Source organism: Gorilla gorilla, chromosome 7 (assembly GCF_029281585.2).
Source record: "Gorilla gorilla gorilla isolate KB3781 chromosome 7, NHGRI_mGorGor1-v2.1_pri, whole genome shotgun sequence".
NCBI lineage: Eukaryota > Metazoa > Chordata > Mammalia > Primates > Hominidae > Gorilla > Gorilla gorilla.
In genome coordinates, this window is record NC_073231.2 from 7,950,142 (window position 1) to 7,963,184 (window position 13,043).

At 40.5% G+C, this 13,043-nt stretch overlaps 1 protein-coding gene across 2 annotated transcripts in view; it reads right to left on the bottom strand.

Annotated features, from left to right (window-relative positions):
* CSMD1 (CUB and Sushi multiple domains 1) overlaps nt 1–13,043 on the bottom strand; it is a 2,071,408-nt gene that overhangs the window by 651,563 nt on the left and 1,406,802 nt on the right. The window lies entirely within an intron of this gene.

Genomic DNA, 13,043 nt, shown 5'->3' on the forward strand with positions numbered 1-13,043 from the left:
CTAAGCAGTTAAAAAAAAAAAAAAAACAAATTATTCACAGAAGACTTCTTTAGGAAAAAAAAAATGAGCAAAATGGCTGCTACAATCTTGTTCAGTTACAACAGCCTAAGACATTAAGCAACTCATTAGGTAGTGTTTATAGAGGCAACCCTGTGATTTAGCAAAGGTTATAAAATCAAAAGACTTGGGTTCCGATTCCTGTTGTGCCACCTTCAGAACTAAACAAACACATGAACCTTAACTTGGCATGACTAAGATAGAAAAAAATAGCAGAAATGACTTCACTGAATGGTGTGGCTTTAATAAGAAAATAAATGTGAAGAAATTTTGTACCCTGAAAACAAGATGAAGTTGTATGTCATTCATCGTGAATAAATATTTTACAAAAACAAGAAGTAAAAAAGTCCAGGTTAAGAAAATATCTCAATAAAGACTGTATTTTGCTATCACACATGTTAATTATATTTAAAAGAAAGCAAGTGATATTATATTTCAGAAATTCTTACAGTAAAGAATGATTTATTTTACTTTTCTTTTGTTTGTTTGTTTTGTTTTGAGACAGAGTCTCACACTGTCACCCAGGCTGGAGTGCAGTGGCACGACCTTGGCTCACTGCAACCTCCGCCTCCGGGGTTCAAGCTATTCTCCTGCCTCAGCCTCCTGAGGAGCTGGGACTACAGATGTGCACAACCATGCCCGGCTAATTTTTGTATTTTTAGTAGAGACAGAGTTTCACCATGTTGGCCAGGCTGGTCTTGAATTCCTGACCTCAAGTGATTCACCTGCCTCAGCCTCCCAAAATGCTAGGATTACAGGCGTGAGCCACTGCACCCACCTGTGTTTTAGAAGAAAGCAATCCATCCAGCCTGGATTTAGAGAAAAAATTGCCCTGGCTCCAGAGCTGCATTTGCAAACACGGAGCTTTATGGTTGTAAAGGTTAACAAGACACTGTCACAGAACACCAACTGGACAGCTGCATTCAGAAGTGTGAGAGGTAGAGATCAGGTTTGAACACCACCCAGTTACTTCTTCTGAGCCTGGCTTCTGGCACTGAATTAAATGTAGCCTTATTTAACTCTCTGACAAGCGCACTGTTACAAGAGGAAATTCTACTCATGTTTTTAGTTTGAGAAACCACAGGTTGATGTTGAGGAAACAGAATTGAAATAAGGAGACTTTGAAGGAAAAGAAGCACAGTTGTCAGTGTGGATGGATGAAGTTAATCACAGAGACAAGATAGGGGAAACATAAATAGATGCTTTTCTTTCTTGCTTAGTGAAAAAAAATCCATATCTATAATATCAGAGTGAATATCATTCAAGTAACATTGCACCAGCATCCCCTACGGCATCTATGTAACACTTTCTGGGGATTGCCATGGATGTCGGCAACAGCAATCAAATCAGAGTCAAAGCAATTGGGAAAATTCTAGGTAAACAAAATTAAACACCTTTCTTTTCTAAAGGGGCGTCTCATCTTAATAAAACTTAATATGCAAAAGCTTATTTTAGAAAATAATGAAGAGAATTCAAAAGATGTAGGCTTTTCCAGATTTATCTGTCTAGGAAGTTCTTTTTTTCACCAGGAATCTAGGACAACTAGAGTTCTATGGAACTAATTTTGAGAAACCCGGCATCATAAGAACATAATATGTACTAATTTTAAATGTGAAAAATACAAAAAAACAAAACCCAGTCGTGATTCCCATTTTCATTGCTAGCCATCACAGTTATTTAAGATATCTGTAATTGTAGACATATTCTGCCGCCATAGTTTTTGATCATTGATCTGTGTTTAAACCTCATTTAACAAATTTAAAAAAAAAATTGTTGTATCTTTGTGTTTTCTATTTGAGGTATCAATCTCCAGTTCTATTTACCTACATTTTAATATCCATAGTTTTCATCGTTCTTTCAATATATTGTCATTGAACATCTGCTATGTGTCACACTCTAAGTACCAAAGAGGCAGAAGTGAATAGCACAAAGCCACAGTCTCATATAGATAACATAATAGTTAAGAAAGAAAAAAATAACCAAACCAAACATAAAGAAAACAAAAAAGTGTCATAAAGCACCACGAAGAAAATAAATAAAATGACATGAGAGTCCTCGGGTAGGAAGAGTTGGAATTTGAGTGTGGCCACTTCTTCAATGATCCCCTTAACCTGAGGCACTGATATTCAGTGTAATATTCCAGGGGAGTTCAAACAGAAAGGGAGGGATGGGGGGGCATTGCTTCAACTTAGCAAGCGCTATATTTCAACGACTGCAGCACAGCAATCCCTAGTCATGGAGGGCCCTCTGCTCCTATAACACCTCTATCTTTCTCATGCATTTTTTTCCTACATCCAACCAATATTCCTTTACGTATCAGTAGCAAATTGTATTCTGTTTTCAGAAAATCAATAAGCCTAAACCCCCAAAGCGCAGACAACACAGGCAAAAATAGACAAACGAGATGACATCAAACTAAAACCCTTACGCACAGTAAAGGAAACAACCAACAGAGTGAAGAGACACCCTACAGAATGGGAGAAAATGCTGGAGAACAAAATACCTGGTAATGAGTTCATATCCACAAATACAAAGAACTCAAACAAGGGAATGACAAGAAAACAAATCACCCATGTAAAATTTGGGCAAAGGACCTGAATAGACATTTCTTTAAAGAAGACATAAAAATGACCAACAGGTATATGGAAAGGTCCTGCGTGTCACTAATCATCAGGGAAATGCAAATTAAAACCAAAGTGAGATATCAACTCACACCTGTTAAGACGGCTATTATCAAAAAGACAAAAAATAATAAGTGTTGGTGAGGATGTGGAGAAAAGGGAACCCTTGTACATTGTTGTTAGAAACGTAAAATATGTAAATTAGCATACTCATTATGGAAAATACTAGAGGGGTTGCTGAAAAAATTAAAAATAGAACTACGACATGATCTAGAATTTCACTTCTGATCCTATATCAGAAGGAAATGAAATCAATATGTTGAAGAGATATCTGCACTCTCATAGTCACTGCAGCGTTACTCACAATAGCCAAGTCGTGCAGTCAATGCAGGGGTCCAACACTGGACTGAGAAATGGAGAAAGAAAATGTGGTGCGTGCGTGTGTGTGTGTTCACGCGTGTGTGTACACAATGGAATACTATTCAGCCTGTTTTAAAAAAGAGGAAATCTTGCCATTTGTGACAACACAGTTGATCCTGGGGGAAATTATGCTAAGTAAAATGAACCAGGCACAGAAACACAAGAACTGCATAATCTCATTTCTATGTGAAATCTGGAAAAAATAGAACTCAGAGTAGCAGAGTGTGGGTATCAGGGGCTGGAGGAAGGAGAGGAAACAAATAATACAAAATTTCACTTAGGAGAAATAAGCTCAGGAGATCTACTGCACAGCATGGTGACTGTAGTTAATAACAGCATATTGTATACTTGAAAATTGTCTGGAGAGATTTTGAAAGTTGTCACCATGAAAAATGACAAATATGTGAAGTAATGGGTATGTTAATTAGCCTGATTTGACCATTTCACAATGTATTCATATTTCAGACTGTCATGTACACCATAAATATCTACAGTTTTTCTCAATTTTAGAAAAGAAAATATCACCACTCTGACTAATTGATTTCATTTCTGGCAATATATGTTTATCATCCAAAATATAGGAAATTTCTGGTCAGTGATATTCTTTGGAAGACATTACAGTGTCCAACAACAGGACTGTGCTTGACTAAATTTTTTTGGATATATTTGAAAGAATGCAACATCGCTTTATAAAAGGCAAATATAAAATATATGTAGCAATAAAGAAAAATAAAAAGGACATATGTAGTAATATAGAAAAAGAAAAAAGAACAATACAAAATTGTATGTACTCCAAATAACAATGATCTAACTATATTTATATCTAAATATTAGGAAGATAGGCACAACCCATTTTTGAGTGGTAGTATCACAATATAAATTTTTGTTTATATATTCAAATGATTATATTTTTTCCTGATTCTATTACTTTATAATTTAAAAGTTAAAATAAAAACATTTATGCTGTTTCTATTAGACTGTTCCTTTCTTCTCACCCACCAAGGTAGTCATGTGCACTCTCCAGGACCTGAACTCGGCTCTTACTCTTCTCAGATTTCCACCAGAGGAAAGTTTTCAAAGACTAGTTCAGTGGAGAGCGGATGATTGCTCCTGAGCTTCCACAATCATCACCTGGTATCACAAGCTAGCCCAGAAATCTCTGCGCACATTCATATTCAGTACATTGAGAGTACAGTATAGAACTCATTCCATAATTACGATCATGAAACCTTTTTGCAAATTATCGGAAATAGCCATCAATAGAATATGGAAGCTTCTCTAAGTTCAAAGCATTAAAAATATTAACAGGAGCAACCTCTTCATTTGATTGCAGCTGGCAAACAGAGCCAATGTGCGTAAATGCCATTCCCGCAGCACAGCCGAGGAGGAGACTCCACGTCGGAATAAATCAAGTTGAGGCAGAAACTAAATAAGACCCCAATTCTAATTTATTAATTCAATCTTTTGCTCTCATTTTATCTAATACATGAATCAGTTCAATTTAAAAGCCATGTGTGCTTTCAACTTCAAATATATAATAAACTAAGTTTTCACTGATTTATGATTACTATATTTGAAGTAATATATATCAGCTATAACATTAGATAATCTAATTTGGTTTTCTGGAAAGAAGTCTCAGAGGAAAATTCCAGGAAAAAAAAAGCTAGCAGTACCTTTCTATTGGCAAGTTGTTTAGTGCACCCTAGATTAATTACGTTGCACAATTTAGACAATTGTTAGTAGTTAGTAACTGTAAGAAATACTGGAGAACTGATTTTGTGCTTCTTCAATGATTAACACTTCTGAAATTGCTCCATATTTGATTTCGGAAGACATTTATCACCATATAATTAACTTTACCACAGTATAAAGACTCTTTCTAAGTGAGTAAACTATTTCCAAACACGCTTTAGTTGTAATACAAGCAATTTCTAAATATGGTTGCCATAGAGCATAACTATTTGTGAACTTATTCAACATTGGTATCATAACTATTTTTGAAAAATAATTTGAGGTGACTCGAAGATTAAACTAATGTTCAAAACAGGAAACGGGTTGACTTAGCTGTCCCGTTTACCAGAGATTACACTACTCTACTGACTGGCTAGGTAAGGATCTCCTACCTCTCTTCTCAACCCACACTGCTCAGCATCTACTGAATCTGCCGATGCAACCAATAGATAGATGAGAGATAGATGATTGATAGATAGATAGATGATAGAGAGATTAGATGACAGATACACAGATAAACGGAGAGACAGATGATAGACAAAGAGATGGATGGATGGATAGATGGAAAGATAGATGTATAGATAATGGATGGATAGATGATAGGTACATAGATTAGATAGATAAATAGATGATAGATGAATAGATGGATAGATGATAGATAGCTGGATGGAGGAATAGATGGATTAGACAGATAAAGAGATGGATAGATACATAGATGCATGGATAGATGAATGGATGGAAAGATAGATTGATAGATAAAAGATGGATGGATAGATGATAGGTAGACAGATACATAAATAGATGACAGATAAATAGATGGATAGATGATAGATAGATGGAGGAATCGATGGATTAGATAGACAGATAAATAGATGGATAGATACATAGATGGATAGATAGATGAATGGATAGGTAAGTAGATATCCATCTGGTTAGGTAGGTAGATTGACAGATGACAGATAGACGGATAGAAAGATAAGTAGGTGGATAGATAGATACATAGATGGATAGATAGCTATAGAAAGACAGATATATATCTTTCTGTGTTAAAAAATCCACTTCAAACATATACTTCAATACTCATAAATATAAAAGCAACATATATATTATTAGGTATCGAAGGTAGGCATTTAAACGTTTTTGCATCTTCAGCAAAAAGAAAAAATACAATTAGGTAAAATGTTTTTCAGTCTCAAGCAGCAGAAAACACAAAAATTTGAGGAAACCTTTTCTTCAGTGTGACATTCAAGCCAGGATTTGCCATATTTGTCCTTGTAAAATGGAGATGGATGGCATAGGGGGCAGTAGCTGCAGCCACACTTTGTCAAAGGTTTAGAAATGTTGCTTGAATGAAAGTATTTGCTTAAGAGGAACAAAGCTGTGAGCAGGAGGAAGGGCGAATGCTGAAGGGTCTATGTGCATGTTTACGTGTGTGTGCACATCCGTGTGTGTGTGCACATCCGTGTGTGTGTGTGTGAGTATGCACAACTTTCATTTTTTTTCCTCCTGTATTTTACAAAAACTCTGAGGACTTTTATTCTGGCATAGCACACGTTAAAAGTTACAGACTTCCAAATTCACAGTGGGATCCAGGTGTACATCATGAAATAGGTGTAAAGGAGATGCGATGGTACGTTCTCCCCCTTCCTGCTTCTCCACTATAAGAAATAAAGTCAAAGCCCACAGTGTGGAATGGCTGAGTTGCCCAAACAGCAAAGGTGGTGGCCTGCCCCTCCCCGCAGGCACCCCATCCCAAGGAGAAGTCAGAACTCCTGGCCTGTGCTTGGATATAGGCAGGAGAGGCTGGAAGCCCTGGCTGGGGGGTGCTGCCCAATGAGAAGGAATGGAGCTGAGTCCTGCTTAAAGCGGTCTGGCTACTGCCAGAACTTGTCACTGGAGCTGTGGTGATAAGTGTGATGGTGGTGTGGAGGCTGTGGAAGCCCATTGTCATGTTTCCCCACCATACCTGGGACCAAGACCCAAGCTGGGTGAGGAGACAGAACAAGACAGAACCCCCAGCATTGTGTCTGTGTGTCTAGGGGTAATGCAGGACTCCTTAGTTCCCAGCTGTGGCCTCATGGAGAAGCCCCTGTGTCTCCTGGTGCTTCACAGAGTCTGGAGAAGGCGGGAGGAGCCCGTGATGGAGAAGGTCAAGCCCATGAGCCTCCCCCAGGTGCACCTGCCTCCAGGGCAGAGGCCTAGGGAAGGTTATGACTGGGAGTGAGTGGCACAGGCGGGATGGAGGAGAGATGCCTGCTCTCACTAAGGCCAAAATGCCCTCTCCACAGCCCAGGCCCTTAACATCCTTGAGAGAGAGTGAAGGGATGTCCAGATCTGACTTTTAACCTGCTTCACTGGTAAATCAATAATTTTAACTCTTTTAAGAATGAACAGATAAAGTTTTCTGACTCAGACAAAATGAGGATCCCACAAAAGAAATTACCAATCACAGTACAAATAAAATTACATTTTATACATCAGAATTTATAGACTTATTAATTCAACTTCATATATCCATTTTAACTTACTTTGCAAATAACATTGCTACTCTTATTATATATGGGTCATTCTCCCATCTTTGCCATCTCTTTCTCCCTATCTCCCTCTCTCTTTCTCTATTTTTCTCTTTCCCTGCCTTCCTCCATCTTACTTGATTTCCACATTCAAGCATTGCTTTTTCCCAATACATAGAATCAGTTATATGGGGAGTTTCCTGAACAAGGTGCTAAAAAGTTTCCTGGAAACGCTATTAGAAAGACGACAGTGTTTTTCTAACTTTAGAGCAATAGAGTGACGTTTGATTCAAGAAAAGGAATGAGAGAGGGAAAACCAACCAGAACAACTCTAATATTCTTCAGCATCTTGAGAACATTTAGCTGCTCCTCACTCTTCACTCTTTTCCATGGGCCTCTGCTATGCCCGACCTACAGGGGTTTGGCACTCATTTACGGCCATCCCCAAATGCACCAGACATGAGGCGAGCCCTGGACCATATTAATGAGCTGCTAGTGTAAGAGATACTTCATCAAACAGCTCTTGGTCAATATATTAAATCTAAATTGCTATGGGAATATTAACAAAAAAGAACTGATTTGCCTTTAGTAAAAAGATAAGAAGAACTTACGCTGGAAACTGAAATTTGGGTTAGGTCTTGAAAGATGCATAGAATGTATTTTTTTTTTTCAAAATGAGTATATGTGTTCTGGATTAAAAAACCACCACAGCAAAACCCTGTTGGTAACAAAGCTGAGGTTTATTCAGACAATCGCATATAACTTGGTTTGTCCAGAAATGGTTTTCAAAGGTTATTTCCATTACCATGGAGGCTATCTCCTACCTTCCTGTTTTGAAGTTGCACGCTGCCCTTCCCCAGTAGATACAATGACTTAGGTTTATACCCTCTGCCTCCACTTCACCTCCCTTCTCTCACTTCTGAGGCATATAACTTAGTTCCTTTATTGCTCCATCTCAGGTTTAGTCTCAGGATATTAACACAAAGCCCAGCAGTATGGAAGAGTGGGAGGCCTGGGAGAAGAGGCCACTTGGGAAGGTGTTAATCTCTGAGGGAACCGCGATCTGTCATTCACCTTGAAATCTCTCACAGCTTCCAGCACTGTGCATGGAGCTTCTGAGAGCCTTGCAGTAAATACCTTTGGAACTAATGAGAGCACAAATCAGGAGACAGAAGCAGGGATTCAGAACATCTCCTAGATGTGGAAGAAGCCTCTGAACTGAAGGGCTCTAGGAGGAAAAACACAACCCGGCCCCTGTGTGCAGTCTCTCAGCATCCACGTGGCATGTGCACACTTGGGAACATTCATCTCTATTTTAAAATAAACGCTTTAGGTATCCTCTCCGATTCTCCTATAAGGGAGTTTTTACACTACTCAGACGGGAACTTGGACACTTCACCGGATGGCCTCTGCTGAGGGATGCCCCTTAGGGACACGATCCTAATAAACAAGACCAGGAAGGCTGGGAAGACCATTTGCAGGAAAGCCAGCCACATGCTAGGGAAACACTGTCCCATTGTGTGACTTGCTCAGCATTCCAGAAAATGCCATCATCCGAGAGATGAATGTGCGTCTGCTGTGGATATTGAAATGCCTTTTATTACCCTTTTGATTTTCACACATAATGTGTCATTTCTGGGTCATTTTTTCTTTTTATAGCGGCAATTTTTAGACTCATTTCTTCAAGCCTTAAGGCAGTTTAACACCGCTAAAAACGCATCAGAGAGTAGATGGATCTCTCTAGCCTGAGGAAAGAAAGGAAACTAATATTTTATGTGATTTTTAGATACTGTGTGTTAGCAATAGCCCAACAAAGATCCCTTAATGATAATCAAAATATAGGATGCTTCCAGGGTATAAGCGACAGTAATACTCTTGCAAGGAGCTTGGAGTGATTGGCAATTTCCAGCTGTGACTAGCTCTCAGAAGCACCGCATTGACAATGAGGTGTGAATTTTTGTGTGAGGAAATTTGATTTAAATGTTCCAAGTATGTTATAAGTTCATGGAAACCTGCCATTTGCTAAACAACAGGACTTTGTCATACGAAGTAGAAAAATTAAATCCTCATGTTCACCCACCTATCTATACAAAGGCAGAAGCTATTTGCACACTGTGTGAGCCTGGAAGAGGGTTTGGATGCAGCCGGGACTGAGGGGAATTATGGCTTGGGAAGCAGCTTTGCCCGCAAGCCGCTCTCCCATCTTCTCTTTTGCGTCTCCCTGAGATCCAAGGTGAAAGTCCCTTTGCCTCCTTCCTGACAATTTATCAGGGCTTTGAGGAAAGCAATGTCAGCGCCTATTTTCCACGTGGGCTTAGGAAGTCAGAGGAGACTCTTCAAACTCTAGACCAAAAGGTGTTTTGCGGATCATGCTCTTTGCTCTGTAGCTCGAGTGAGGAAACAGTGAGGAGTGTCGGAGGCAGAGAGATGGGAGAAGGAAGCAGAGCTCCAGCAGCCTGCACCACCGCCCCGGCAGCCTGCACCACCGTCCAGCTCACGCCTCCATCATGCACCTGCCTGACACAATAGCAGCAGACATGAGTTTGTTTTACTTCATGAACATGCCCAGGCAGCAGCTGGAGCTAACCAGGTACAGCATGCAGGGAAGTGACACATATTACTAAACACTCAGGTCAGGGCAGACATTTGGGGCCTCCACGATAAGTCAGCATTGGAAGTGCCTGATTCCCAAATCACAGATGAGAACGAGAGACTCAGAGGGCCCTCTGCTCATCATCAGAGGATGCTGGATTCACATGGGCTTTCTTTTTTTGTAACTTCGAAACTTATCACTTAAATCCGTGGGTGATCAGTAAACAATCCTAAATACACAGAGACTGTTCAGCAAATACTTCCTCCCGGGCTTATATCTACACTTGGCAAAACTTTGCGTTTTTTTTATTTATCCTTCACATCTGGTTGTTTGTAATTGACCAGCAACCACAGTATCTAGGCTTAACGAGCACCACACAAAACAAGAGCCAGGAGGGTGGGCAAGAGAAGAAAACACTGCTATAATTCAGGGCACACACAAACACACACACTCACACACACATGCATATATGCATACCGGTAATCGCATGAGATCCAGAAGCATGTTTACAAGACACTAAAAGATGTGAATATACTTGCCCCCTACAGAAGTTAGCACAATGCAAGTGCTCAGCAAACACGCCTCAGTTTCCAACTGCCCCTCTTAGCAGCACACCTTCTGCCTGCCTTGTTTGGTGCAATGGCTCACTCTGTTTCTGTGGCCATGAATCCAGAACCCAGGTACTGATGCCACCCAGAGCCAGGAGCCCTGCAAGATATTGGCTGATAAAACAGAGCCACCTCACCCAAACACTGGCTGCACTGAGCCTGCTGAGGCTCTGGCTTCTTCAGCAGACATATGGGATGCCCAAAATGAGAGGAAAGCAATGCCCCAGGGGTCATACTTTGAGAAGGGGACACAGGAGCTGAGAGGACTCATGGTAAACAACGGGCCCCAGGGGTACACCCAGGCTGTCTAGAGGCACCGGTGAGACAGAGCATCTCCCTGGGCTGATTCTGAAGCTGAGCACAGCTTCCCAGCATGTTTGGCATCTCTATCGGGTTCCAATTTCCCTCACTCTCGCTTCACTGGAATTAAACTGCCCCTAAAGCCTTTGTCTTAAGCTGATTTCTAGTGAATCCCAAATGAGGTAGGGAACTATGATCAGATGATCAACTTTCAATGCAAGCCCCAAGACCTAGAGAAGTTATTTTCAGGTCACCAGGCTATTAAATAGTTGTAAATAAAATGCAGCTGAGATAAAACATTAGCCACATGTTTTTCTCACCACAATGCAAGGTACTGAGGCCAAGAATTGTCATTTCCATATCATACTTCTTACAACTCTGAACACAATTCTTAAAATGTCTTTGTCCAGCACATATACACCATGGAATACTATGCAGCCATAAAAAAAGATGAGTTCATGTCCTTTGCAGGGACATGGATGAAATTGGAAACCATCATTCTCAGCAAAGTAACACAAGAAGAGAAAACCAAACATTGCATGTTCTCACTCATAAGTGTGAGTTGAACAATGAGAATACACGGACACAGGGAGGGGAACATCACACACCAGGGCCTGTTGGGGGGTTGGGGACTAGGGGAGGGATAGCAGTAGCAGAAATACCTAATGTAAATGATGAGTTGATGGGTGCAGCAAACCAACATGGCACATATATACATATGTAACAAACCTGCATGTTGTGCACATGTACCCCAGAACTTAAGGTATATTAAAAAATTTTCTTTGTATATCTCCTCTCTTTATCATTTGCCCTACTTCGGCCCAATAAAACACTTTCTTCTTAATACAGTTTATTTTTCTCTACATTATATTAATCTTGGGTCATTCCTAGAAATAAAATCATATATTTCCTAACACATTTAACAAAACTAAGTAGGACCAAGCCAATCTGAGAAAAGGGATCCTGTGGATATCAGAAAAGAGAGTGTCTAGGTAAGTTGATGCTAAAATTATACTGTGCTGTGTAGATGCATGAAATCCAGCTGTAAACATCCCCAGAAAAACAGACCTGCTCGGCTTCCTCGCATGTACTTTCCTCTGTGTAGTTGTGCATTTGATGGCTGGTATGTTTGCTTTAACTTCTTGTCATTTAGATCCAGCCCTTAATGCTCACGTCAGTCTCTAGGAGAAAGAGGCAGGGAAAGATTTTCCCTCAGGGTTTTTACACAGGCTCTTCTTCCTTCTGGGGCCGACCGCCCCATAGGCTCAAGTGGGGACATCCTTTCCTTCCCATCCTCCAAGTCCTGGCTGTGACGTCTCCCCTGAGCCTTCCTCTACGCTCTGTCTACAACAGAGGAGGCCTTTTCTGTTGTTCCTTCGTTTATTTGTCCTTATCCCAAGAGCTCAGTACAGTTCCTGAGGGCTTGCTCATTTTGCTAAGGAAATGAAAGAATGAATCAGTAGATGAAGGGTTGCCTTGGATGCTAAAAACCTCCCTAGAAATGGCTCCAGGTAGTGATTTGTAATTTCCCCCTGCCCCTTCTTTTGAGAACAGCAGATACAAAGCACAGAAAAGCTGAAATTGGGCCAGGTGCAGTGACTCACGCCTGAAATCCCAGTACTTTGGGAGGCCGACGCAGGTGGATCACAAGGTCAGGAGTTTGAAACCAGGCTGACCAACATGGTGAAACCCCGTCTCTATGAAAAATACAAAAATTAACTGGGCATGGTGGAGTGCACCTGTAATCCCAGCTACTCAGGAGGCTGAGAGAGGAGAATTGCTTGAATCTGGGAGGTAGGGGTTGCAGCGAGCAGAGCTTGCAACATTGCACTCCAGCCTGGGTGTCAGAGCAAGACTCTGTCTCAAAAAAGAAAAGAAAAGCTGACATTGGATTGCAATTGCTTACTGCTGTGTGTGTGTGTGTGTGTGTGTGTGTGTGTGTGTGTGTGTGTGTGTGAGAGATGAGGGATACTGTATGTATTTAAAGGTCCTAAATGATAAACAAAGTGAAATGATTACTGCAGCCAAGCAAATGAATGTATCCACCTCCTCATGTGGCTACGTTTGTGTGTGTGGGTGCTGAGAACACCTGAGATCTACCCTCTTAGCAAATTCTCAGGATACAACACGGCATTATTAACCCCAACTCAGCATTATTCACCCCAATGCAGCATTATTCACCACAATATAGCACTATTAA